This window comes from Lutjanus erythropterus, chromosome 13, assembly GCF_056507025.1.
Source record: "Lutjanus erythropterus isolate fLutEry1 chromosome 13, fLutEry1.hap2, whole genome shotgun sequence".
Lineage (NCBI taxonomy): Eukaryota > Metazoa > Chordata > Actinopteri > Lutjaniformes > Lutjanidae > Lutjanus > Lutjanus erythropterus.
Window position 1 is genome coordinate 15,470,724 of NC_139329.1, and position 25,902 is coordinate 15,496,625.

The window sequence follows — 25,902 nt, forward strand, 5'->3', positions numbered from 1 at the left end:
TAGCATCCATCTTGTAGGTGTTAAACATCCTTTTTACCTTACTGTGGTTTCCCCCCCAACAAATAAACATATTATTTCATTAAAAAGACACACATGCAAAAACAATGTACATGTTTGTGATTTCTGGTTATTACTGGTAACAGTTACTAGATTAAAACATACAAAGGGAATGGATCAAGCATTTCAAACAGCATTACCTTTCTGTAAGATATTGCATTATGCATTCATTTTAGGCCAGTGGAAGACTGAAGTTGGACAGTGTTGTGTTACAGTGGGGGTGGGGTAAAATGACAATAACAAGCAACGATGAGTCCCACACTGTAAGTTGATCAGCTGTTTATAACTGTCAGTCATCTGTCAATGTAAAGTTATGTCCGTTATCCTGAAAACAAAAGCCCACTACTCTGAAAAGAAACACTCTTCAAATTTATTGACTGCCTGCCTTACTGCCATAATGCTAAATTAACTGTTATAAACATCTATGCCTTTTACGAAGATTATTCATGATTTCTTACGACTCATGAACAGAAAATCATTCAACCTTCTGTACTGATTTTAAGTCTAATGTGAAACGGGCAAACAAAAATTTCTCTGGCCCAGAACAGAAATTTCAAAGGGGGACACCACAGCTGGAGCGTTAATCTAGCAAGTATTTCAACTTACGTGTTTCGGTGATGCCCTATGATGAACTGGTGACTTATCCAGGCTGCACCACGCCTCTCACCCAATGTCAGCTTAGATAGGCTCCAGCCCCTCCGCAACCCGTCAGGATAAGCGGTTATGGACAATGGATGGTTGTATGTTTCCATGATTTGTGATGACATATGGACATTTTCTGATTTATTACAGTAAATATATGACATATTTCTCCTTTAATTGCCACTTAGTTTATGTTAGCTACATGATATGTTTTTTTATTAGAAATTACACAATTTGGTTGTAGTTAGTTAGCCAACATCAATAGCTTGTTTTTGCTTGTTTTTTACTATTATAAGTTAGTTAAATTTGTCCACTAGCCCTTTAGATGACATTCCAATCATAGAAGTTCAAAGGAAACAACATTTCCAGCAGACTAAAAGCTGTTAAAGCCAAAAGAAAAAAAACATTTCTTTAGCTTCCAACAACAACAAAAGAGTGCTGCCCTTATGATCACAGATCAAATGCATAACTGTTGTTTTCATGTTTTTGTACAATTCTGCAGGTAATAAGAAATCTACAGCACCAAAGGGATACCTTAAAAGATGAAGAAAAAAACAGGCCCATATTTGTCGACTTGAAAGACAGAGGAAGAAAGCATCAGAGAGCAGAGGGGGACCAGAGACAGAGAAGCATTTTTCACATCCAGCTGCTCAGGTACAGTATATTAGACAACGTGGAGAAGAGGGCTTGGCGACCCGTGTCCCCCACCTTTCAAATCCCATCTCCCTCAATGAAATCAGGTGTCAAAGTTTGCAGAGGATGTAGTGAAAACAAGCCAAACTCGATCACGGCTGGAGCTGTCACAGCTGTTGAGAGGGCCGATAAAATAACCTAATAAAGAAGAGAGAGTTGTCTTCAGCTCGGTGCCGCCATGGTGCGGCAGAAGCATTTTACAATGGCACCCACGCATGTGATTGTGAAGGAGTAAACTTGCTGAACACTTTAAAGCACAGCAGTGAATCTGGGTGGTGGTGTGTGTTTCAGTAATTAATTATTAAATTTCCAGATGTAAAAAGAAAATTGCTCAGAAACACATCTGCAGTTAAGATTTGAGGACTGAAATGTGCATCTTTTAGGAAGTCTTCCAGAACTCTAAGAACTACAGGAGCTTTCAAGACTTCACTGTCATGTCTGTCAGACTTCAAACAGCCATAAGATCACAGCAGAGGCAGAGGACCCTTCAGAGAAAATTTGTTTTCCTGTTAACGTGTCTTTCGCAGCTAAACTCCTTTATTCTCTGCTGTATGTCACAGGATATAAATCACAGCCTCTAATTTCGGTATGCATCTCTGGGTTTGTTGCAGAGTACTACCATCTGTTCATCCTGAAAAAAATTACTTTAAAGCAATAGTTGTAACTACAGCAATAAGTAAATCTTGTTCTCCTGGTTACTGTGTGAGTACTGTGCCATTTGCTGTTACTGTCTGGCCCAGATTCGCAGAAAGCAGAGGAGAATAGAAACACAGGAACATACAGTTCATCAGTTACTCTGACAGCAAGCACTGACAGCAACATATTGTTCATGTTTGCCGTAATCACAACTTGGCAAACACAATGTATACATCATGTACAGCCCACGTCTAAGCAAACCGTGGCACAAACAAGCATCAAGTGTGTCACAGAAGCAGAGGAAGGTTGTTTTTTTTTCATGGGGGGAATTTATTGAAATTTATTGAGAAGACTTACCAAAAACGAATCGGAGTATGACTTGTGTTACCTAAACTAAAGTAAAATTAGAGGGAATTAAGAAAAATGCTTGTTATGTTGTTCTGTGTGATTTACATGCGTAGCAGCAAGATAATTGAAGATAATAAGATAGACAGATAAAGATAATTGAATGTATAGTAACCTTCAAGGGACTGTAAATTTCTTATTTTAGATCTTTGAGTGATATAAATTCCAGATCTGGTGATATATGCAATTATGAGAGAATAATTAATGTTGTCCTGCTTATGCAGGTTTTTTTTTTTTTTTTATTTACCCTGACAATTTGAGAGAGAGAAAGAGACTGTTTCATTGAGCAAACCGCCGATGGACATGCAGACGAGCAGATGACATGCCACAGAAGAGAAGGCAATATACAGCAGGTGTGCAGAGGAGCGTCTTGCCAGTTGAGAGGATCACTTAACGTTTCCACGTTTCTTCAGTACATCATACAGATAAGCACTGAAATGTTGTCACACTCCAATTGAAGGGAAAAAAAACACACTACCCGGGTAGATGAACAACAGTTTTATTTTATTTAGTTTGTTATTTTGTCAGAGCTCTGATTTGTTTTCTTCTATACTTTCCACCTCAACCTGAATTTGTCTCTCCTGTTTCTAAAAGCAAATCTTTCCCATGGAGCCAATATTTCTGACTAATAAGCTGAAGGAGCCAGTTTATTGGATATCTACAGAGTGAGGAATAAGGTGTCAGCGTTGACCCGTTTGCTTGTCACATCACTCTTTAGACTTTAGACTCTATTGAAAATGTTTAAATCTGTCAAACCAAAGACTGTCCTTTATTGGCTCTATGAACCATCTGCTGTTGTTTCCTGGAAGATGAATCCCCATTAGGGCCAGCCTCACAGATTCACCACAGATGATGACGAGCATTGCAATCTGTCATCCACTGTCATTTTCCTTTTTGAACACATCCTCTTCTGTCCCTCTGTCGTGACACAGTAGGTTTGTCCCAAGTATCAGTTAACATCAGAATAAAAGCACTTATCTAATGCATTAGTTGCAGATCAAAGAAGAAACTGTCTTAATATGTTGCTTCAGTACCCACAGTATGGTAGCAACTGACCATTCCTAAGTCCCACCTATATTGAAAAAAGATGAAAATGGTTAAAATATCTTGCTGAAGGTATTGTAAAAGCAACATACATAGTCACTTCTTAAGTTAGCTAATGTAAAAAAAAAAAAACACTTGCTAACTAGCTTGCTAATCTACATAAACTGATTGCTAAATAGTTAGCTAGTGTTTTGTTCTGTAACAAAACACTGGTTCATATCAAAGTACAGGAAACATGTGACCGAAGTTCCATTGTGACTGGATCACTGAGAAAAAAGGGGTGGGACTTAGGAAGGGTCAATTAGAAATAAAAGTGTAGTAGCATTATCTATTTAGCAACAACACTTATTCGACATTATGATAATTAACATAATTTACTTCTTATATTAACTCATTTGTTAATTTGATTTTATATTCTGGCCTCAAGTTCAGCATATCCAGAATATCCAAAATGGCAAACATGATCTGTTTTAAATTCTTTACAACACTGACATAATTGGTGTGGTGAGCTGTCTGGGAGGAGCACCTAACTCTGTCTCATGTTTAACTATCTGCTATTAGGCTATAAGCTGATACTTGTTCACAAATTAGACCTGAGTGGTGCCATTAATTATGGGCTAGGTTCAATTGTTCAACTGTTATTTTAGCCACTGGTCTGATTTCAGCAGTAAGAGCAGGTTGGGGATGGTGAGGAGGAGGCAGAGGAAGACACTACAAGGCCATAACGAGTTGTGTCTTCCCCATTAATCAATGCCTTCCACACAATTTGCTGTCTGTGAATTGGGACTGACCTGTCTCAAGGGTCACTTGCCAATTTTCGGCTGCAGTCAGCCCGCATTGCGCTGAGCTCTGTGCTTATGCCCGGTGTTCCTTTTGAGTGATTCCATCTTTAAGATCATGGCTGCCGCATTCCTCTCTCTGTAAGGATGGTATAATTCTCCCTAAAGGCACTCCTACACAAAGGCACTTGGGATTTAAGGTTATTTACCTCTGCTACTGGTGGCTCGATGGGTTTAGTATGATTGTGTGCACTATTTATGGTTTAATTCATTCATGTGTGGCACCTTTTCCTATGCAAAATGTGTAAGGAAACTGCTCATAGCCCAAGAGACGCATTTCCCTGAAAAGTTTTGCTGGAAGTCAACAGGACAGAACGTTGCAGAGAAAAGTTGCAGTGGTGTCAATAATCTTGTCTTAGAACATCTGAACACAACTATTAGAACTGAATCTCCCCAAATCATGAATGTAATTATACTTGTGTAACCAGAACTTTTGAAAGAAGACAGGAGTTTACTTTGCTATGCCTGTCAAGCTTTCTTTTTTTGCATGCCACATTTGAAATAATAAATATAAATTGACATCCTTTTACTTCATGACTAAACTGTGATGACGCAAAGTTAGATCACAGTAATCAGTCATCTCAAAACACTAATAAATCTGGCTAGCTTAGAAAGTGTTTGCCACATCTTCTCTAGCGGCCTGCCAGGAAAGAAAAGAGAAAAAAGACGAGAGACGACCTGTGGACACATTTCTCTCATATTCAAACTGAAAGAAAGACTGTATAGTGTTTTCAAAGTACTTCCTCACTTAACATACTGTTTTACGAGGCCAAGCATGTAAACATCTACTCCTTCTAAAAGATCGTCAGTGATTTCTTCAAACTCATAGAGACGTTAATTCATTCAGCAAACATTTAACATAATTCTGCATTAACTATAGTGAATAAAGATGATGGTTCCTAGATAATGCTTGTCTGCCTTAACAACAACTGAGTGAAACATGACACTGAATTTAGCAGAAGACTAAAATATAACTCCAATTTTCAGTAAGCAACTCAGACTAAAACTAAATAAAAAAAATCTTGACAAACTGGTAGACAAAAACAATTACTGCTTTTCTTGCTGGCAGCCATCAATTTTGTATGTTTTCGTTCTAACATAACGCTGTTTGGCTCTCACATACTTATTCAATTTCAACTTTGCTTTAATGTTAGAAGAGAATTTTTTAGGATGACTATGCAATTTGGCAAGTGTACTTATATCTCTGCTAACAGTGGGATGGAGTTGCTGAACAGTAAACCTCCCAAAAATACAATAAATAGCAGAACAGCACTCTGACAGACTCCTGCGGTGGGGATATACTGTGGATGTGTTGTGTTAGTCCTGGTAGGCAGCACTTTTTCTTTTTTCTTTTTTCACTCCTTTGCTCAATACTGTAAGCTAGTTGTATGCCATGTTTGCTGCTTATGTTAGAACAGATAAACAGTTGAATTCATTCATAATTTATTCATTTTGTGTTCCAACTTCAAAATTCTCTAAATTCCAAGTAGAAATCTTACTAGATCCCCAGGCATACCGCTTCAGCACGTGCACAAATCCCGATCTTGACTGTCCCTGAACTCTCTACCCCTTTCACGTCAACTCTGAGAAACAATTCTAATCTAATATTAAATTTATTTCAACTCGTACCTCTACCTCAATGAAGGCACAATCTGTTGCACCTGTTATCACAAACTTAAAAACTGACTTCTTAAAACTAAGCTATTGATCTCACCTGGTGCTCTCTCTCTCTCTCTCTCTCTCTCTCTCTCTCTCTCTCTCTCTCTCTCTCTCTCTCTCTCCAGGTGAAAGGCAGTCACAAAAAAACTGGTATTTTGTATGCAGACTATAGACTTATATTATAGACATTTACTGCTTCAGGATGAGATGTGAAACACATGAAAGATGTTGCATTTTTGGGCCTGACAGACATACAGGGTGATTTCTGCAAGCTGCAATGGTCGCGACTCAAGGGGGACCTTTGATATCAGCGCTACATGGCCAACCCAATCACCTCTATTGCATTCATCACAAGAGCAGTGTGAGTTTCAGGTCCACTCTGGCCTCTTGCCATTACATCCCTGGTGGTGGAGTAACCTGCCAGCTTGAAAAGACACAAAATTGCCCAGAGGTTTTTTTCTTGTTTTTCTCCCCCTTTCTGCCTCCTCTGTTCTTACCGTCTTCCTTTTAACTGACAGTAAAGGTACAGAGATTCTCACATGTTGATTGTAATTTGTCTGAATGAAGATGTGCACATTAATGGTAATGATGTTTTAAGATATTTTAATTTCATATGATGTGTAATTGGACCAAGGTGCTCCAGTGCTTGAGGGGTATTTAATTAAAAAGCGTTACCCAAAACACTCTGAAAACACTGATGAGGGAATTGAGGCATTAATTATATACACAAGTTTGCAAACATGAAGGTGGTGAGATGATTATTATTGTTTTGTAATAGATTTCATTATTCACTCTCACGTGCATTCAGTTTGTTGCACCCAGGTTTGAATTAAATTAATAGATTTCAGTGTAAGCAAAATGTGTCTCCACTGAATGCTGTGTTGCATCCAGGGGAAACATAATACCCTGTATGACTTTGTGTACATCTCACTAGTTTACTCATTTTCAGACTAGTTCTGTCAACCTGTGCCGTCTATAGGAAAGTTAAGTACTAGCAGCAGTCTGGAAGGTACAGACATATCAAAGTTGTCACATACATAGCTGCTGCAATTTAAAAAACTATGTGTAAGCAATAAGAGTAAAAATCTGTATTTTATTCATTTGTTTATTTTTGCTGCCGCTTCCTCTGCATTTGAGGATTTATTACATTTAAAATAGTCACCAGAATCGGTGTGATAAAATAGTATCACACCAACCTTGAATACAGTTCATGAATCAATCATTTATTCCCCTTTCTTAACATCTGTGAACTTGTTATTAAAGTGTAACTTCACAGTCAGGTCTGAGCCTAGCTCCAGCCATTGCTCAATTTTGAAAAATGGTTAAAGAAAAAAGTGGGCAAGGGGCTGAGACTCGGGGCAGGGTTGTGGTGCAGGAGGAAAAAAATCACTCAGTGTAACAGCAAGCAGTCAGGGTTAGCCAGCCATAGGCAGCTGCTGTCATACTCTGCGTCCGCAGAGAAACACTAGAAACACAGAGAGTGTGCTGGAGCTAGTCAATAGAAACATATTTGTGGCTTTTTCTAAGAAATGTTCTCTGTTATACGTGTGTTGTAGCTGGCTGAGCTAACACTAGCTGCTCTGAGAGGCTGAGAAGCTGAGTGTGTGTCTGCAGGCCCATAGCCGTGCTGTTTATGATGTGATCATGGTAAACAGAAATAATACTATCAGGTGTTGCTTATACAGCAATCAACAGTGTTAAAATTGAAAATACTAAGTAGCATGTTTGAAAAAGTAGGGTTAGCTCCCCTAGGGGGTGCTAATCTTCTTTTTTTAAAATAAATGTTGTGATGTAGAGCAGTCCCAAACAGCCAACTCTATCCCAGCACTGACCTTGCAAGGTTCAGGAGGATTTAAAACAGTGGGTGGAGTTTTGAGACAGTTTCAATGCTGTTTTGTATACATTTATGGGGAAATGTCATGACAAACACATCAGCACTAATTTAGACTACAACTCAAAAAACATGTTTAAGTCTGCAGTAACTCTTTAAGTATTTGCCAATGTACCTCATCAAGTGAGACGTGAGCATAAAAGTTAATTGTCTCTAGAAAACTTTACTTTTGATTCCAATGAACAGTTTACAGAATCTAAATGAGTTCATTCGTGTTCATGGCTCAATTATGCTGAGTCAAAACTTAGTACTCATAAAGTTTTGCTTTGTATTAGTTTTTAGTTTATTTTTTTCTTTCTTTTTCTTTCCACAAATTAGGTCTCAACTCCTACCCTTTTCAAAGTTATCAGCAGGACAGTCCTGGAGGACTGATGAAACGCAACAACACTCCCAGCAATATGAACTCTATACTTCTTCAAACTTCACAATGAGGGCACGCTGTGTGTTTTCCCCTTGTCTTCACAGATAGCTTGGACTGGGTCAGCACATCTTGTTGTGTGGACCTGTGAGGCTTAATGAGACACTGTGATATTGGGCATTAAAAATAACATTTTCTTGACATAAACACCTTCTTTGTTGTCCAGAAGGGAAAGAAATACACTGAACATCCCTGTATTAGCTCTACTAACCAGGTTTAGCAACCATAACATCTGCCAATGATATTCGCTACTGACCATAGTGGTCACATTACAGAACTGCTGACTCATTAGCCAACTGCCGTCTTGTTCCTCTTGGCATTGGTTGTTTCTTTTGGTGTGTCTTTTTAAGGCAGTTTCAAGCTCCCCTTTGGCTCACACACTTGCCTCCCTCTGCACAAGTGTAAGAAAACAGAATCCAACACAAACAGTCAAGTGAAACTTGCTACAGCATACGGACTCCCTCAGCAGCACAGAGTTTATTGTCCCGGCTAGCAATGCTGCTGGCTGGCCAAACCTTGGCAGCCTGAGTGAGCTGCTGCCTCTATTTCTTGTATTTTCTCAGCAGTGGACTTTGGCACGTGGACGTGCTCTGACAGCGTTATAAAATGTGAATAAGTAAAGTAACCCATAATATCCTCTGTGCATATGTGTATTGGGAAGTCTGTGTGAAATGGCTGTGTGAAATGTACCGTTCGTTTAATTTTTTCAATTTTGTATGCATAAAGGGTGCAGGGTCTGTTTCACAGGAGGGTACAATGTTTACACAATATATCTTTCAGGTGAATACACTAGATCTATACCAAGGGATAAGGAGGAACCATGTTGTCTGTGCACATAGCCACAGTATTTACAGCCCACTGGCCTCTCTTTTGCAATAATACACATTTTTCCAGTGTCAAAACACCTCACACACTCGCAACACAAATCAATGAACAAATCAATGAGGTTCATTAAGTTGAAATCCCACAGGATTAACTGTAGTTGCATGGTCACCAAGAAAACAAAAATACAGACTCAAGCTCCTCTATCATTGAAACTGGACAAAAAAAACTGAGTGACACGGGGGCAGTCTGGGTTTTCACTAATGGGTCTTGCTGCAGCTCAGAAGACAATGAAAGGCCCAGCAGACTAAATTCGATGGTCTTGCATTGATTTAAATCCTGTTTTCAAGTCATGTGTTGTCTGCTGATTCTTGATGAATACTTCAGCCTTATAACAAAGGATGAATATGTAGTGTAGTATCTGTAAATGTGGCAATAAAGCATTTATGTAAAATGGCATCACATTTAAATTAAAGCTCATACAATTTTGTTAAATCATTAATTTACACAGATTGAAATTCAAATTCCCCCCCCTGCTCCTTTTGAAACACAGGTTTAACTGACATTTTCATAACTTTTTTTGTTAATGTATGTGATCATAATCTTTTGTGGATGAATAAAATCCATCCACAAAATGATTTTATCCTTGAGGTACAACAGGAGATTTTTTTGATCTTTCCCCAAGAAATGGACCTCTTATCAACATGGAACACCTGAAGCAGGAAAAAAGGAAAATCCCTTTGAAGATTGAAATCTTGTAAAAGGGATGAGATTCATACAAGCAACAGTGTAAGATAAGTGTGATTGGGATTTAATCTGTAACATGACATGCATAACATGATTTTCATATGTAGGTGGTGAGATTAAGTTGCAGCCGTGGAATGTACTTGTGAAATTACTCTTGATCACAAGGATTTTTGAACCTTGAACAATTCAGTGCACCTGTTTTTCTCAGCTGACTATGACTTCTTAAACATGGGCCAGCTGGCGCTGATGTTCAAGCATTATATGAATTATACAGTAATTCAAACACTGGATGACAGCGCTTGGATCATTTTGGCTATGTGAAAAGGAATATAAATACAACACAGACAGGTTGCTGCTGGACCCCAAGGACAAAAGAAAACAAGCCTCATGAGAACGTTACAAGGAAAAACATGTCCCTGACTCTTAGCAACATGGGTTACACCTACACAGCAAAATACAAACTGAGCAGAAAGGGTTCAAACCAGTAACACGAATAATGTGACAACTCACCATCAGGATATGATATGTCCATTCCTCACCCAAGACATAGGGTCTGGCAGAGTGTCTGGTCCAGGCTTGTGTCATTGCAGGCCTAGACCACTACAACTTGCTCCTGGCTGCTCTGTCTGCATGTGCCATCAGGAAACTCCACACCTCTTTCTACACAGACTGAAAACTAATCAGTTCAGGCTGCACTTTTGCCTTCCCTCCTTCTTTATGCCTTACTGTTGTAAATGTAACACTCCAGTGTGAACCAACAGTGGCATCACCCATTGGTTTGTGGACTACCATTTTGAAGCCTTTTTTGGCTTTATGTTGGTTGCTATCTTCTTTTTGCAGCTGGAACATGCGTAGTACTGACTAGAGTGTGGAGCTGGGGGGTCACACACTGCAACTTTTGCAGTGCTTGGTTTCAGCCCATCCATTTGGCAGCATGCCTGACCACAGGTTTCTCACATTACAACTAAACAGTACACTAAAATATGATCCATAAAATATTTTAGGACAGAAATAAGACATTAAGTGGCTTAATATCTGATCAACACTGCCTAGTTTTACAGTTTGATCTGAGTTTTGTGAGGCTCCGTTGGAAACTGGAAATACAATGGTGGCTGTCTGGTCACAATCTTTCTTGTATTACAGCTAAACAGGAAACTGAAATATGTTTCTGTAAATAGGAGGTCAAACTGTCTACTCTGATGTGTGCTGCACAAAGACGAATGACTTGTCAATCACATGCCAGCCCTAAACTGCTTTATCACCTGTTTTTCAGTGAATGGGACCATAATAACTGTTTACTGAATTCATAAATCAAGTGAGAAGTAGGACCATTTTACCATTTAATAGTTACACTCCTTTTTTTACACTCATGCACTTTTTGCAACCAGCATACTTGCCCCCTGCTGGCCATTAGAAAGGTTTAAGGCACTTCTGCATTGGCTTCACTTTTCAGACCCAGAAGATCCGCCCGCTGTTTATTATATGGTCTATGTTAGCACTCGAAGCAGTTCAGCATATTTGATTGAGCTGATGACCTTGCATGACTCTTGTAATTTTGGTTGTGTATCCAAATGGTTGAATGCACTTATAGATAATTTGGATAAAAGCTGAGTAAATGTAATGTGACAATAAAAAATAAAAGTTTATTTACACCTACTTGTGAGGCCCAATAAGAGGGGAGCTCATTTTAGGTAGAATCTGTTTAGCAGCTGCTCTGGCTGGTTACTATTGACTCACATTAAGATCCATGGAGATTTTGATGTGACAGTATATGTACAATTAGACAAACAGCTGGCGCATTATTCTTCTTGATGTGTCAGACATACTCCACTTCCATCGCTGCTGTTTTGATCTCTTGCTTCTATCAGACACAACATTATATCAGGGGCCTGATTGGTGCTTTACGATGGCATGGTGACATATTAGCTACACACATCACTGAATATCTACAGGAATGTATTGATCTACAATACAAGATGAGTTTTATCCTTGGCTCTCTACCGTGTCACGATGTCAGTTCATGTGAAAATGAGGCTCAGTCTGCTGTCATAGAGCAGAAAAAGGCTACTTACTTACTTATCTATTGATCTCCTGTCCCTCCAGCTATGGGCTATCAGGTACACATACAGGACAGAGTTTCATTTTCATTTTCATTATGAGTCACTTTTGAGAAGAAAAACAGTTGCTCTTTTGTGCTTTGAACGTGTGATCATTTTTTAACCTTACTCTTCAGTAGTGCTCTTATGTGTAGCCCATTATTATTGTCCTTGATTGCACAGAAGCATTAGATGGTAGACACAATGTGAGTGCAAGTGTGTATGTGTGTGCATGCTTAAATGATGAAAGAGACAATTTACAACATTCAGATGGTGAAATTGTCAGGAAATTGCAATTTATAGTGGATGTATAACACTTGGTTGGTGGAGTAAGTTGAAGTATTTACATGTCTCTCTGCTATTCAATAACATCAGAATTATTGGCCTTGAAGCATAGCGCATGCAGCCTGTGACACGTCCTCTGAAAAGCCTATTAATGTGGAACATTTTTGAATTTTGTTTGAAAAAAAAAACACCTTTGCGTAATGAATCTTCTGGAATAATTGCATAGCTTGATGATATGGCATCATATCAGTTGTTAGAAGTGGAAGAAAATAATTACTTTTCTGTGTTCAGGCCTGTTCATTTTTTTTTGTTTGCGTGCTAACTGCTGGAGATCTTAAAGGGGTAGGACTGCATATCTGATATGTGCAATGTGAACAGATGCTGTTTTGAAAGGGAAGCAACATCACTGTCAACATCAATTATTGACAGATGCGTCTGTCAATCAGTTGACACTTGTCTGATTTTTGAATGATGATTAAAATGATTATGATACCACAGGCAGCAAAGAAACATAAGAGGAGGAGACATACAATATGGGTCAATCAAGGTTTAAAGGACAGTTGACCCCCAAATCAGAAACATATATTTTTTCTCTTCCCTTGCCTCTAGAGAAAAAGGTAATTCTGGTACATTCCACTGCAGAGAGAGTGTAGTTCCAGTAGATTCTACCATTTAAAGACAATACTTCCTACATGAAACCAAACAAGTGCCATCTAGTTACACTGGAGAGACGGCAGACATCTCTATGGTGGATATCTCCAAAACTCAGAAACTTACACCAAAACTACCTAGATGGATAGTTAGTACTGCGAGTAAAAGGGAAAATATGCATTTTTAATTTGGGGGTGAACTGTCCCTTTAGGGTTTTTCTTTTTTATTCTTTCATTTTTTTTTTTTTTTTTTTTTTGCTTTGAGACAGTAGTTTTGAAGTTCTGGTGTAGTTGAGCACAGAAATACCAAAGAAGGAGATGAGCATGAGGAAGACAATCAGCCACATCCATCAGCTGAGTATTTGTCTCAAGTGAATAGCTTTTTTTAGATTCAAGATGCAATATTTCATCGCCATGTCAGCATAGCTACAGTAAGTTGATAGGAATTTGTTTCACTGCAATACATCAGCATGTCAGTCAAGGGCTTGCACACACACACACACACACACACACACACACACACACACACACACACACACACACACAAAGTTGCCACAGTAGCTCATTCATAAGTGACAGTGCCTCAATTTTGCATGTCCCCTTCAAACTCTTCAAGGCCCAACTCAACATCAAATCAAGCTCACCAGTAAAGTGCTTGTAAGCAGTTTGTTGTAGCTTGATAGCGACTGCATTTCCTATTGCCCAAATAATGAATTCATGCTAGAAAAGCTAAGCATATATCACCCTCATTATGACTGCGACACACTGACATTTCACTTGAATCAAATTACTAGACATTCAGCTATATAAGTACTGTTATAGAAGTACCATAGCAAACTGATTTGCTGGCAGTTTCAGTCACAATATGCATTTGTAGACCTTAAAAACAGTTCTGGTCAACAGTTTAATGTTTGCATGCTTATGTACATTTTGTGATCAATTTGCTGACTGGTGAAACTAATCAATCAATAGGATAAATGAAATAGAAACAGATAATAAAGCTTCTACATGTAGGATTTAAAACATCCTGACACTAAAAGACACCGTGGAAGACAGCAATGCATGCCAGTGAAATTTCTGCTAAAATGATCTTTTCAAAGTGGATACCAACCCTAAAAGGAACAGTTCATCCTCTGCGACTTGCTTTTCAAATCCCCTGATCATCTCAAAGTGGTGTTCTGTGAGTTCTGAGGCAAATGTTGTATTGATTCAAGTCCATGTACTACACTTATTTTATTGGAGGCCTGAAGATCTGAAGACGGAGGGTCAGTGTACTGTATGACTTGCAGATGAGGAAGCTTTCTGCAAAATGGACATTGACACAAACAGCTGCTTACTATCTGAGGCAGGTGCCTGTAAAAAAGGTTCAGAAGACTAGTATGGTACAACACAAAATAAAACACATCGCAGACTGATAATAGATGTCATTAAATAAAACTAAAAATTGAGCAGCTGCTTTTGTAGCCGTTACCTTTCTGTGTCCCAGATGGCACATCAGGGAGCATGGTAACATCAATACGCTTCAGTCTCAAATCCATTTGTCTGTTACAAAGGGTGGTAAAAAATAGAACAGACCAGTGTGTGTGAGGTTTTCACTGAAAGTCTTAAAATAGGCTGGTTTCTGCAGCAGTGCCAACTGAAGCCAGCCAAGGTTAGACGAAACTCACATTTCGGTACATGTTAAAGGCCAAAATACAAACGCTGGGAATGCTGAGGGACACATTGAACAGGACAAAGGTGTAGAATGCCTGAGCAATTGACCCTGCGTTTTAAGACAGGCCTTTAACTCCTAACTGCAGTGAGGCTGCTTCATCATTAGACTGTGGTTGCAAAGGGTATCTTGCAGGTTTAACTGTGCACAAATGTGTGTGTACACATGGTGCTCCTAGAAGACTGCACAAGACTGCAGCTAGCCTCATCAACACGGCCCCCGCTCACACAGACTCATCATCCTGCATCATGAACACTGCATTACATTAACAAAGACTCCACATATTTGTACTAGTAGACAACTTGGTGACGTAATTGGTTAAATACACATCTCAGCCATAATCTATGCATCTTACTTGTTTTTTATTGTACTAATTAGCTGCATATGCTGATATGAACCAACCAAGATGGCACCATCTCATGGTGACACGGAGTTGCTCTGTGCTTCTGATTGAGTTTATTTACTCTGATTAAGGCAACCTGTTTTATCTACTCTGATACAGTATTATATGCTGTTTATTTTTCTTATCTTGCTGGGTAATTTTCTGATATTTCCATGTGTATTTGTTTTGTGTTGCTGATGTGTTTTTGTACGGTTGTTTTGAGCACACACCAAGACAAACTCCAATCAATTTTTCACTGAGATGGTAATAAATGACTGAATCAAGAATCTTGAGTGAATATATGTTTTTGGGAAGTGAGAAATTAATTTTGTCAGCAATATTTTCTAATTTGATTCTGAATGTTGATATTGTATTTTTGATTGTGAAAAAGCAAACCCTGTTTGTGGGACTTGCCGTGGAGACTGGCTCACAGTTTCCAGTGAAAGCAATGAAAGGGATGTCTCATCAGAGACAGAAGGCCTCTGCTCCTCAGAAGATGAGACTAGGGAAGAACAAAGCCGTGCACTGTTAACAGGATAGTGACCAAACAATTCATCTAGATGGCAGGATAACAATCTTTTAATCATGCAGGCACTTCCCCTTACTTTGCACTTCTCATGTTTCTGAGAAAGTAAAAGGAAACAGCACAGCATGTGGGTTGCTGGCACTAAATACAGTAAACACTAACTGCATACCCAGGTGGCTGAAACTTACATACCCTCAAATAATAAAATAAATAAAGGAGATGTTGACTAAAGTGCCTTTTTATTCATTTCATTATGTGATAAACAACTGATTGGACAGAGTGACAGAGGATTCAAATAGTGCCTTGAGTGCGCTATGCAAAACTGACGGTATAAAAAAATGCAATATTCAAGTCAGATGCTGACTACCTGGGTGTATTGTCTCATTGGAATGAATGAAAAGCAGCATGCACTGACAGAGCACAAACTTTCAATGCAAATAGGCACATTTAAAAGCCCAGTTGTGAAGTGAAGGAGAAGAGAGAGTAAGTGATTGTCAAGGTCACTCTATGTTCTGTTCAAACAACAAAAATGGATGTTTTCTACTGATGAAATATCCTTTCGCATCACATTTAACATCATGTGCTGTGATCTTCATTTTGTTGCATGTTGCAGTTGGTCTCCAGTGTGTTGTCTTAAATCATTAACATTTTTTAGGTGAATAAATGTTTTATATTTCAACCAAATTTGACTTTTGAAGCATGGCTTGTTGGAAAGATGTTTATACAAGGCTTTCCTAAAGCAATGTGTATCATTTTCAGTGTTTTACTCTTAAACAAACCCAGTTCCAAAAAAAATGGGATGCTGTGTAAAATGTAAGTAAAACAGTATGCAATGTTTTGCAAATACTTCTTGACTTGTATTCAGTTGAATACAGTACAAAGACAAGATATGAAACTGATAACCTTTAGTGTTTTTTGTAAATATACACTCATTCTGAATTAGATGCCTCCACTACACTTCAAAACAGTTGGGACAGAGCAGCAACAAAAGACTGAGAAAGTTGTGAAATGCTCAGAAACACATGTTTGGAACAGATAAACAGGTTAATTAATAACAGTATCATAACTGGGTATTAAAGGTGCATCCTCGAAAGGCTCAGTCTTTCATAGATGGGGCAGAGTTTACCACATTGTGGAAAACTGTATGGGGAAATAGTCAATAGACAAAAACAGTTTGTGAGCAACATTTCTCAACACAAAACTACCTGAAATTTAGGGATTTCACCATCTACAATCCATAATCTCAGATGGCACTTCATTAAAAAAAAATCATGTTTATAGGTATAAAGGATATTACTGGATGGGCTTTGGAAAACCTTTGTCAGTAAACTCAATTTGTCTCAGAATCTACAAATACAAACCAGGTAGAATGAAAGCCATGGATCAAAAACCTCATTTCAGATTTTCGAATTTGTTTTTGGAAATCATGAATGTCATGTCCTTTAAGCAAAAGAGCAGAGAGACCATCCAGATTGGTACCAGTGCTAACCTGAAACGTCAGCATCTGTGATGGTATGGAGGTGTGTTAGTGTCACATCTGTGAAGGCTCCATCAATACTGAAGTGTACATACAGGTTCTGGAACATATGCTGCCATCCAGATGTCTTTTTCAGGGACATCCGTGCTTATTTCAGCAAGACAGTGCCAAAACGCATTCTGCAAGTGTTGCAACAACCTGGACTTGTTTTTAAATTTAGGCTAGTCTTGCTGTCCAGACCTGTTCCCTATTGAAAATGTGTATGAAGCACAAAATACTGGAACAGAGACCCCGGACTGTTGAACACCTGAAGTCATATGTCAAGCAAGAATGAAGAAAAAGAATTTCACATTCAAAAACTATTAATATATATTTAATCATAACTATTAATACATACATATATATATATATATATATATATATATATAATCAGTTTGAACATGAAAAAATCTTGTCTTTGTACTGAATTCAGTTGAATATAGGTTGAAAAGTTTTTGTAAATCCTTGCATCTGTTTATATTTACGTTTTTACCCACTGATGATGTGTAATGATGATGTAATGTGTAAATTATGTCAAATAATCAATGTGCTTAAAGCTGAGGTCAAACATCCAGGAAACACCTCTGCATCCTTGACAGAAGGAGACCTCAGGAGCAGCTTTGATGTTAACAGCATTATTTTCCAAAGCAGTGAGGGAATGTGGTGCAGGGATAGAATGAGCAAAATTAAAAGTCTGCACTCTTATGTCTAAAATTGACATACTACCTGAATATGTAGACATAGAGATTTTGACATAGTGTTCCAGTCTGCAGGCAAACTGAAATTCCTACAGTCACTTGTGAACACCTTTCTAAAAAAAAAAAAAAAAAAAAAGTGTATAAACTGTGAAAGATATTATCTTTAAATTTCATACAGAGACGAGACTTTATCTAAGAGAACAAAGGAATCAAAGCTAAAAATCACACATCGCTATGAAGCACAAAGCCGTAAGCTGCCCTAAAGTTCAGTGAACATACATCACATTGGAAAGACATTAATAAACCTGTCAGTACGCAGACCAACCTCAGTCTGACTTTCATTACTGCTGTTATTTGGGGTTCTTGCTATACTATGCCATCTTAAGCTCAGTATCACCCCGTCTGTTAAAAGCATGAAGTTAGAGAGGAAACAGCCCCAGTCTATATTAGCAATGTCCTCTACAAACTTCCTGCTGCAGCCTAGGGCAGGGAAGTGTGAAGCCGAGCTTAGCTGCACTGCAGTGATGTGTGATGAAGGTTTAGATGAGGCCTGACCCAAACCGGTACAGTAAAGGATTGGTGGATGTTTAGATTTGTAAACTTGCAGACAGGGCATGGTGAGCAACCCTGCAAAGGGTCAGCACACATACAGAGTATGATACAGTCACATCCAACTTCATCTGTTTGTTTTGCCTCAACCATTTTGCAATGAGGAAAAGAGAAGCAACCCATTCTCATCACTGACACACTGCCAGAATGGATGAGATTTTAAAACGGTTACAGTATTAGTATGTTTAGGCACCAAAACTATTTTGTTAGGTTTGGGAAAAAATCATGTTTTGCTTACGCTGCCTTGCCTTGTGCTGCCTTGTGTTGTGTCTCATTTTGTTGTGTTAAGTTGTGTTGCACTATGCTACACTGCACTATGCTATGCTATGCTATGCTATGCTATGTTGTGTTGCATTGCATTATTTTGTGTTGCACTGCGTTATATTGTGTTCCACTATATTATGCCACATTGTTGTATTATGTGGTATTGCATAACGTTGTGTTATGTTGCTTTGTGTTGCATTGTGTTATGCTATGCTACATAGTGCTATGTTATGTTGCATCATGTTGCATTCTGTCATGTTGCATTGCGCTGCATTTTATTACTTTATGATATGTTATGTCACATCATGTCATGTTACATTATGTCATGTTATGTTACATCATGTTATGCTATTTTACATCAAGAACACCATGCTTTGGAGCAACTTTGACATTGTGGCCATTTTAGCAAAAAGTCTTTTTTTCCCCAAAAGCTCACACTGTGAAAGACAATGTTGGAAAAACATTTTGAGTGTCACAAACCCTGTAAACTGACTCTGTTAAATATCAGGTTTGAATCTATTCTTTGATTCAGTAATATTTGGAAAGTCTTGAAAAGCTGCATGACTAAATTTGATCCCTTTTCAATTTAGTGGAGGACTAAACCAGAAGTTAGTCCCACGGCCAATGGAAGTTGGCTTCATGCAGCACTGAGCAGCTCTCTTAGGAATGAACAGAGACTCACCTCCATCACTGTATCCATTTCTCCTTAACACATGCATTGTTATATATCTTAAACACCCTGTGTTTGTTTTCACCATCCAGCCACCCAAACTCCTCAAAACATGGATGTTCTCATTCTTTATACTACATCACCTAACACAGATGGGTCTACATTGAAGTCATTTGAAATCCTGGTAAAGGGTACCTTGTGCGCCTGCATGTGTCACAGAGGGTGATGACAAAATGTTGCTATTTGATGACTTGGGAATGAGAATGGACTGAGAAGAGAGAGTTGGACATTAAATTAACTGACATGATGCCCTGAGTATCTAGAAATATCCAAGTCTATATAAAACATATTACTTAGAAAACAATTAAAGTCCAAGAGAGGATACCAAAAGTGCCAGCACAGCCATAGTGAAGCTGCTGTCCCCTTTTTTACAGCTCTCTGTCACTGCTCAGTTTGTTTTAGAAGGTGGATCAGGACCCCATTACCCCACTCACTTTGTGCAACCCACCCCTTTTTTATTAGCAGCATAATGGCACAGATACATTATCAGAGCTAATCAGAGTCAAATGAAGAAAAGTAGTGGAGTGAGACTGCAGGAATTGCCTTTTTTCTCTCCCTTGCAGTCCTGCCATACTGACAGACCTGTGTTCAACTTTTTCCAACCTCTTTTTCTTGATTTTTTCTATCTTTATTTCTTTTTCTCCCTTTAAGCGTCCCCCTGCTTCCTTGCTGTCCATTTTTTAGTCCTGATGTTTCTCCTTTCTTGGACTTTTTCCTTCTTCTCTCACATCTCTTTCTCCACGTCTCTTCTCTCTCTCTCCTCTCTTCCTTTCCCTGGGGATTGCCTGTTTGATATTCTACTTGTGTGGCGGGGCAGCAGGATGGATTAGAGCATGGACAGGCCCCACAAACCACCCTGATCTACAGGACAGCTTTTCAATCACTTCTCCAATGCTGTTCCACCTATATAAATACAAGCACAGGCAGAGAGCTACCGAGCATGAGGGTGAAAAAAAGTGAAAATAATAGAGAGGGATAAAAACAAACAGGAAAGGACAAATGTAGAATTTTATGAAGTAGCACTCTCGCTGTGCAAACAGGGTGAAATATGCCAGAACCTCAGAGTTACCTCTCCCACTTCCATTGAGTTTGAGCATATCAAGTGTCTGCAGGTACTGTTTGGAACAGAAGCCAGCTCAAAGAGAGAACAATGGCTCATTTGCACCTGTAATGGCTCGCAGCAGTTTGAGTTCCACAATGGACGGCCTGCAAAGGTGTCCCTTTGGCTTTGTTCAAAGGTACAAGTTTGTTTTTTCTCTCTCCCTGTGTGTTTATACTCTGTTCTACCTTGATCCTCAGGACCTTTCCCATTTAGACGAAAATTGCAGATCCCTCATGTGGGTAAAACAGAATTACTGTGCCTCCCCAGCCTTTTTTTATTGGATCAATAGGGTGATCTTCCAAGGCCGACATTAGGGGGCATTATAAAAAGGTTACAAATGAGAGTGTTTAGTTCATTGCACTCTCCTCAGGTACTAGGAGAGTATTGATCCATTGTGGCTCATCAAACTGTTTTGTTGCAAAAGGACACTTGAACAGTAATCACCTTCAAGAGGTGAGATAATAGGATGCTGCGTAATTGTAGCAGCTTAACAAAACCACTAATGAGTAATGCTGTCAAATGCCAGTGTTGTAGTATTTTGTGTCTGTGTATGATCCATTGGAATTACAAAAAAACCCTTTTTCTAATACAGATAATGGTGCATTGGTTTTACTGAAGAATTTTAAGCTACATTCACTCTTCGATGTCCCTGTGGTAGATGGAAAAATCATAAAGTGTCCTCTAGGGTGGCCCAATGTCTGTGACAAAATGATAAAGATCCATCCACAGTGCATTTTCAGTGGAAAGAATGTGATAAAGTGCCCTCTAGGGTGCCCTTGCATTGGAGAAAATCCATATGCAGTGCCATATATGCTTCCCATGCTAGAAAATTAGATGATTTCTACATGCCTCTAAACAGTTAAATATTTCAATGTGTTTTTATAAGGTGTAATAATACTTTAAGTCACATAATAAAACCATTTCAGTCTAAACCAGGGCTTCAAACTATTTCACCATAAATGCATCACGATTTTTAAAGTTTCAACAAGAATGTTAAAAATTCATACCCAAAAATTCACTGAAAGGTAATTCATAAATATAGTATACTGTTTGTACTTGTCATGTTTCAAAATGAGGAGCAGATCTTTTTTTTCAGATGAACCTAGAGATTCTCTATTAGTTTCAAGCCTTTAGGGTGTGGGCTGATGTTGGTATTTGATGGACAGCTGAGCCAGCAGGAGGACAGAGACTTGAGGCTTTATTCAGTGACGCATTTGTAAAGACCAGCATAAAGCCTCAGGTCACATAAGGACAATGAGGGGGCATCCAAGTGCACTTGCCATTTAAGTCCATATGCTGTAGGTGCAATGTGCCTGGAAAAGTCTGAAGCACTGGAATATCTGATAAATTTGAAGGGCACATTAGTTACATTTCTTATTTCATATCTTTGAAACAGGTAAGACTGTCAGAATGTGACATGACAAAAATGGGGCTTCTGATCTGTCCCATGTAGAAAATTAATGTAATTGTCCATTTATTATGTACCACTGTGTGTGTTGCTTGCTGTGCTCTCAGGTGCCCAGGCACCTCCACCTCCTTACAGCTGCAGTGATTGGCAGCAGCTGCAGTCAATCAGCAATCAGGACCTGGTGCTTAAAAACAGGGAGTCAGCAGCTGAACGAGGCCACTGGGCTGTTTGACAGATGACAGTCTATGTGTCTGCAGTGAAGTCCAGTGCTGGCAGGCTAGACTGTGTGTTTGTTAGCATGTGCCTTGCTGGCCTCCCTGGTTAGCAAGGAAACTCTTTGTCTCATGTTTTTTTTTTTTTTTTGTACACTTTGTCACAGTTTTCCCACCTTCCTTTTCCCCAGGTTACTTTTGATTATAGTTACAGCCCTCATCCCATAGCCCAAACTTTGAGGAAGTACCAGCAGTAATGATAATGCATGAACAAGTGTCATAACAATACAAATCTGCAACCAGAGGCACATGAATTGCCATATGCCTTTCTTTGTTAGATAATGGAATCTGTCAGATCTGTAGATCTGCATATTTATAACTGCCCCCCCCCCCCCCCCCCCCCCCCCTTATATTTTTAAATAGTTTTATTTGTAAAATTATCTAAACAACAGCTCATTACCAAAAAAACTTTAAATTGTATACAGCTTTTTTACCCACAGGATTGGCTGCAGTAAACAAAAGAATGAACATTATCTTTTATGTATTAGGAAAAATACTTTAAAAAAAAAAATACTCATTTGATTCATCACATCTTTCCACATAAGAAATTAACTACAGTATGATGTCAAAGCTTGAGCATCAGCTTTACCTTCAGGTGGTGAAAGAAAACCAATCCGCTCATAATATCAGACCGCCATTATATTACCACACGCTTGAATGGATAAAATTATTATCGTTGCTGTGTAGTGATTTTCCACTGAAGTAAATAAACACATGTAAAATGCAAACCTTACTGTCATCTTGAAAATACTACATCACATGAGATTCTGAAGGTGAGCTCAGTTATAAAATGATGCCTCTGCCATTGAAACGCCTTATGCATACTTACACTTTATGTAACTAGTATGAATTAGTTCTCTGCAGTAAGTATTTCTTACAGTGTTGTTTTTTTTTGTTTTTTTTTTACTCACAATGATGCCTTGAGACTGTTTATCACACAGAAGAAGAACTCTGGTACATGAGCCATCCATCCATTCAGCTCTGTTAGTGACAGCTCATATGAGACATTTAGTGCTCCTCCCCAGAGCACTGGAGGGCTAATGAAAGATGTGGTGTCTGAGAGTGACTGGCTAACCTCTAATCCTCTATATATGAGAAAAGATTAATTATTTTTTTAATATTTTGCCCCACCTTTCAAAGACAGTTCTAGGCCTGGGCTCTTCTCTCACCCAAGAGAGATCCACGTTGTTTAAGTGGACATAAATTTACATTAGACCAAATTCAGTGGCATTGATTTTGAAGTGTTTTCAAATGCAAAATTTAATTAAGAGTTATACCAAAACATTATGTGTTTTGTTTGAAACTGTCAAACATTATTGGAGAGATTGTGAAGTGCTTTATTTGTTAATTTCCTCTGATCGTATTTGTGTAAATGCCCCTTTATGCCCCTTCATGCGAGCTTGGAGTGCTGATCAGCAAAGTGAATCCCTGACCGGTTAATGGATTTTGGTGATGTGTTTAATTGCAGATTAGTTTGGTCATGTGCAACACTAAATTACAACTGACTATCAACTAAAATGGTGAGGGTCTTTTGGCCCAGTGCATTATTACCTGATCGGGAGGAATCAAAATCCAGTTTTTGCCATCCATGATAGGGTCATATGTAGGTTACAGTGGGTGAAATGAGAACTATGACTGTCAATGTGACTAGACTAGACCACCGATCTATGCAGGGTCTTCATTTTACTCAGTTTATACTGGAATACAGCCCCTGTGAAGAGGATGCATTATTAAAATCTGACATAGCACTGTTAACATCACTGCACCCAGCATGTTAGGGTACACACACATATAAATATTTCTCTAACATGTGTCTGTTACATGAAAACACCAGGGGTATAAACAAATACAAATACATTCGCATCTTGGAACAGCTATGAAAAACGTGAATTTTCCTGACTTTCTGAATTTTTTATTATTATTATTATTATTATTATTATTATTATTATTATTATAATAAATAGATATTTACAAATAAAATTCATTTCCATCTGGACCTCCTCCTATTGAATGCACAATGTCCTTTAAAAATGACAAAGGCCTTTATGAGCTATAATGGCCCATTTCTTTTCAACAGCTTTTTCATTTTTCATATTAGACACTTTAGACCATCTTCACATTCATCTGGGCTTCCTCCTATTATTATTATTATTATTATTATTATTATTATTATTATTATTATTATTATTATTATTATTAAACACAACCCCCAGGTTTTGAAGAAAATCATGCCATATGGCAACTATGGCTTGTATTTTTCCAGTACATCCTGTTCCATATTCACAGTTAATTCCACCTGGACCTTTATTCGTTTCGCAGCCTTTAATTATACACAGTTTAAACTTTTTCCCTTTTTTTTTTAAAAAAAGTAGGGTTCAAAGAAGAATCATGATTTATTATTTTATCAACTCAGGCACATAGTTAAAATGTGACACTGTGGTATATTGGTGGCCGCTCTCACAGATATATGCATGGATAATATAAAATGAGTTTAATAAAAGAAATATGCAGAACATGAAGCAGACTAGATTATTTCTAACAAACCTGGTTTAAAACACACTCATTTCTGATATAATCTGGATACAGATGCAAATACAGAAATTTTTGTGACACAAACTGATACATACACAGATAGTTGTTTTGTGTTACACTTTAACACCTTATCCAAATAGTGCTGATCCTTAGCCAGTACAGAAATGACTGTTTGAGATGCGGAGTTTTAAAGACACATCTGCAGAAACCTGAACACTGTTACGATCAAATGAAGGAATATGAATAAAAAGGTTTCTCAGTCTCTGCAAACCAGGTCAAAACCAGGATATCAGTGTGCATGTAAATGCACTTAAAGAGTCAGCGTTGGCTGAACTTTTTAAATTAAGTGAGATCATTATAATGCAGACTAAAACACCAAAAGCCATTTTCTTTTTTGGACCCCTAATTTCAGCTTTTAAGATAAATCCTGGCCCTACAAAAATGTACAAATAAACTTCTATGTGATGAAATATTCCGGACTGATTTTTACCAGCAGTTGGAAATGCTGTCATACATATTTAACTTTTTTTTTTTTTTTTTCTGTTAGAATATTTGTGTAGTTAAAAACATGTAATTATACTTGTCAAATATATACATTTTAAACTATTATTTACATTAAAATTCCGAACAGGAACAGAATCTCTCTTTCTTTCTCCCCATTTACACTCCCATCTTCTGCCATTACTGTCATCAGACTGGAGCTCTCTGGCTTTGATAGTGCATGAACATGTCCTGTGCTGAAGTGTTAAGGGCAGGAGGGAGTCAGTGACTGATGTGGAGAGCAGCAACGCTCCCCCCAGTGTCAGGCAGTGATTGATGTTCAAAGAATGGTCCAAAAACCCATGACCAACACGCCTCACAGCCAGAGGCACCTTACTCTTTCCCCCGTATGAAAGTGATATTTTCAGAGATATGAAATAATTATTACATGCTGCTGTGTTAGAACGTCTCTGATGTGAAATGAAGGTCCAGTTATATTTGAATAAAATTAATAAAACACACCATTGAGCGATATTACAGTCCACCTTGTCATTGTAATATTGACATTTGAAGAGAATTTGCATTTAGTTATTATAGTTTTGGGTATGTATCAGAATTGCTCATGAGGATGTCCTCTGTCGTTTGGCTTGTTGCGAACGCAGGATACTTACCAAGATATAAACTACCATGGTGCACTGGAACGTCATGTGGCTGCAAGTAAATGTTTGGTCAGACTGTTTTACAGTTATAGTAATAAGATGTAACAAGCTGTAGTTTCTTAATTTGAC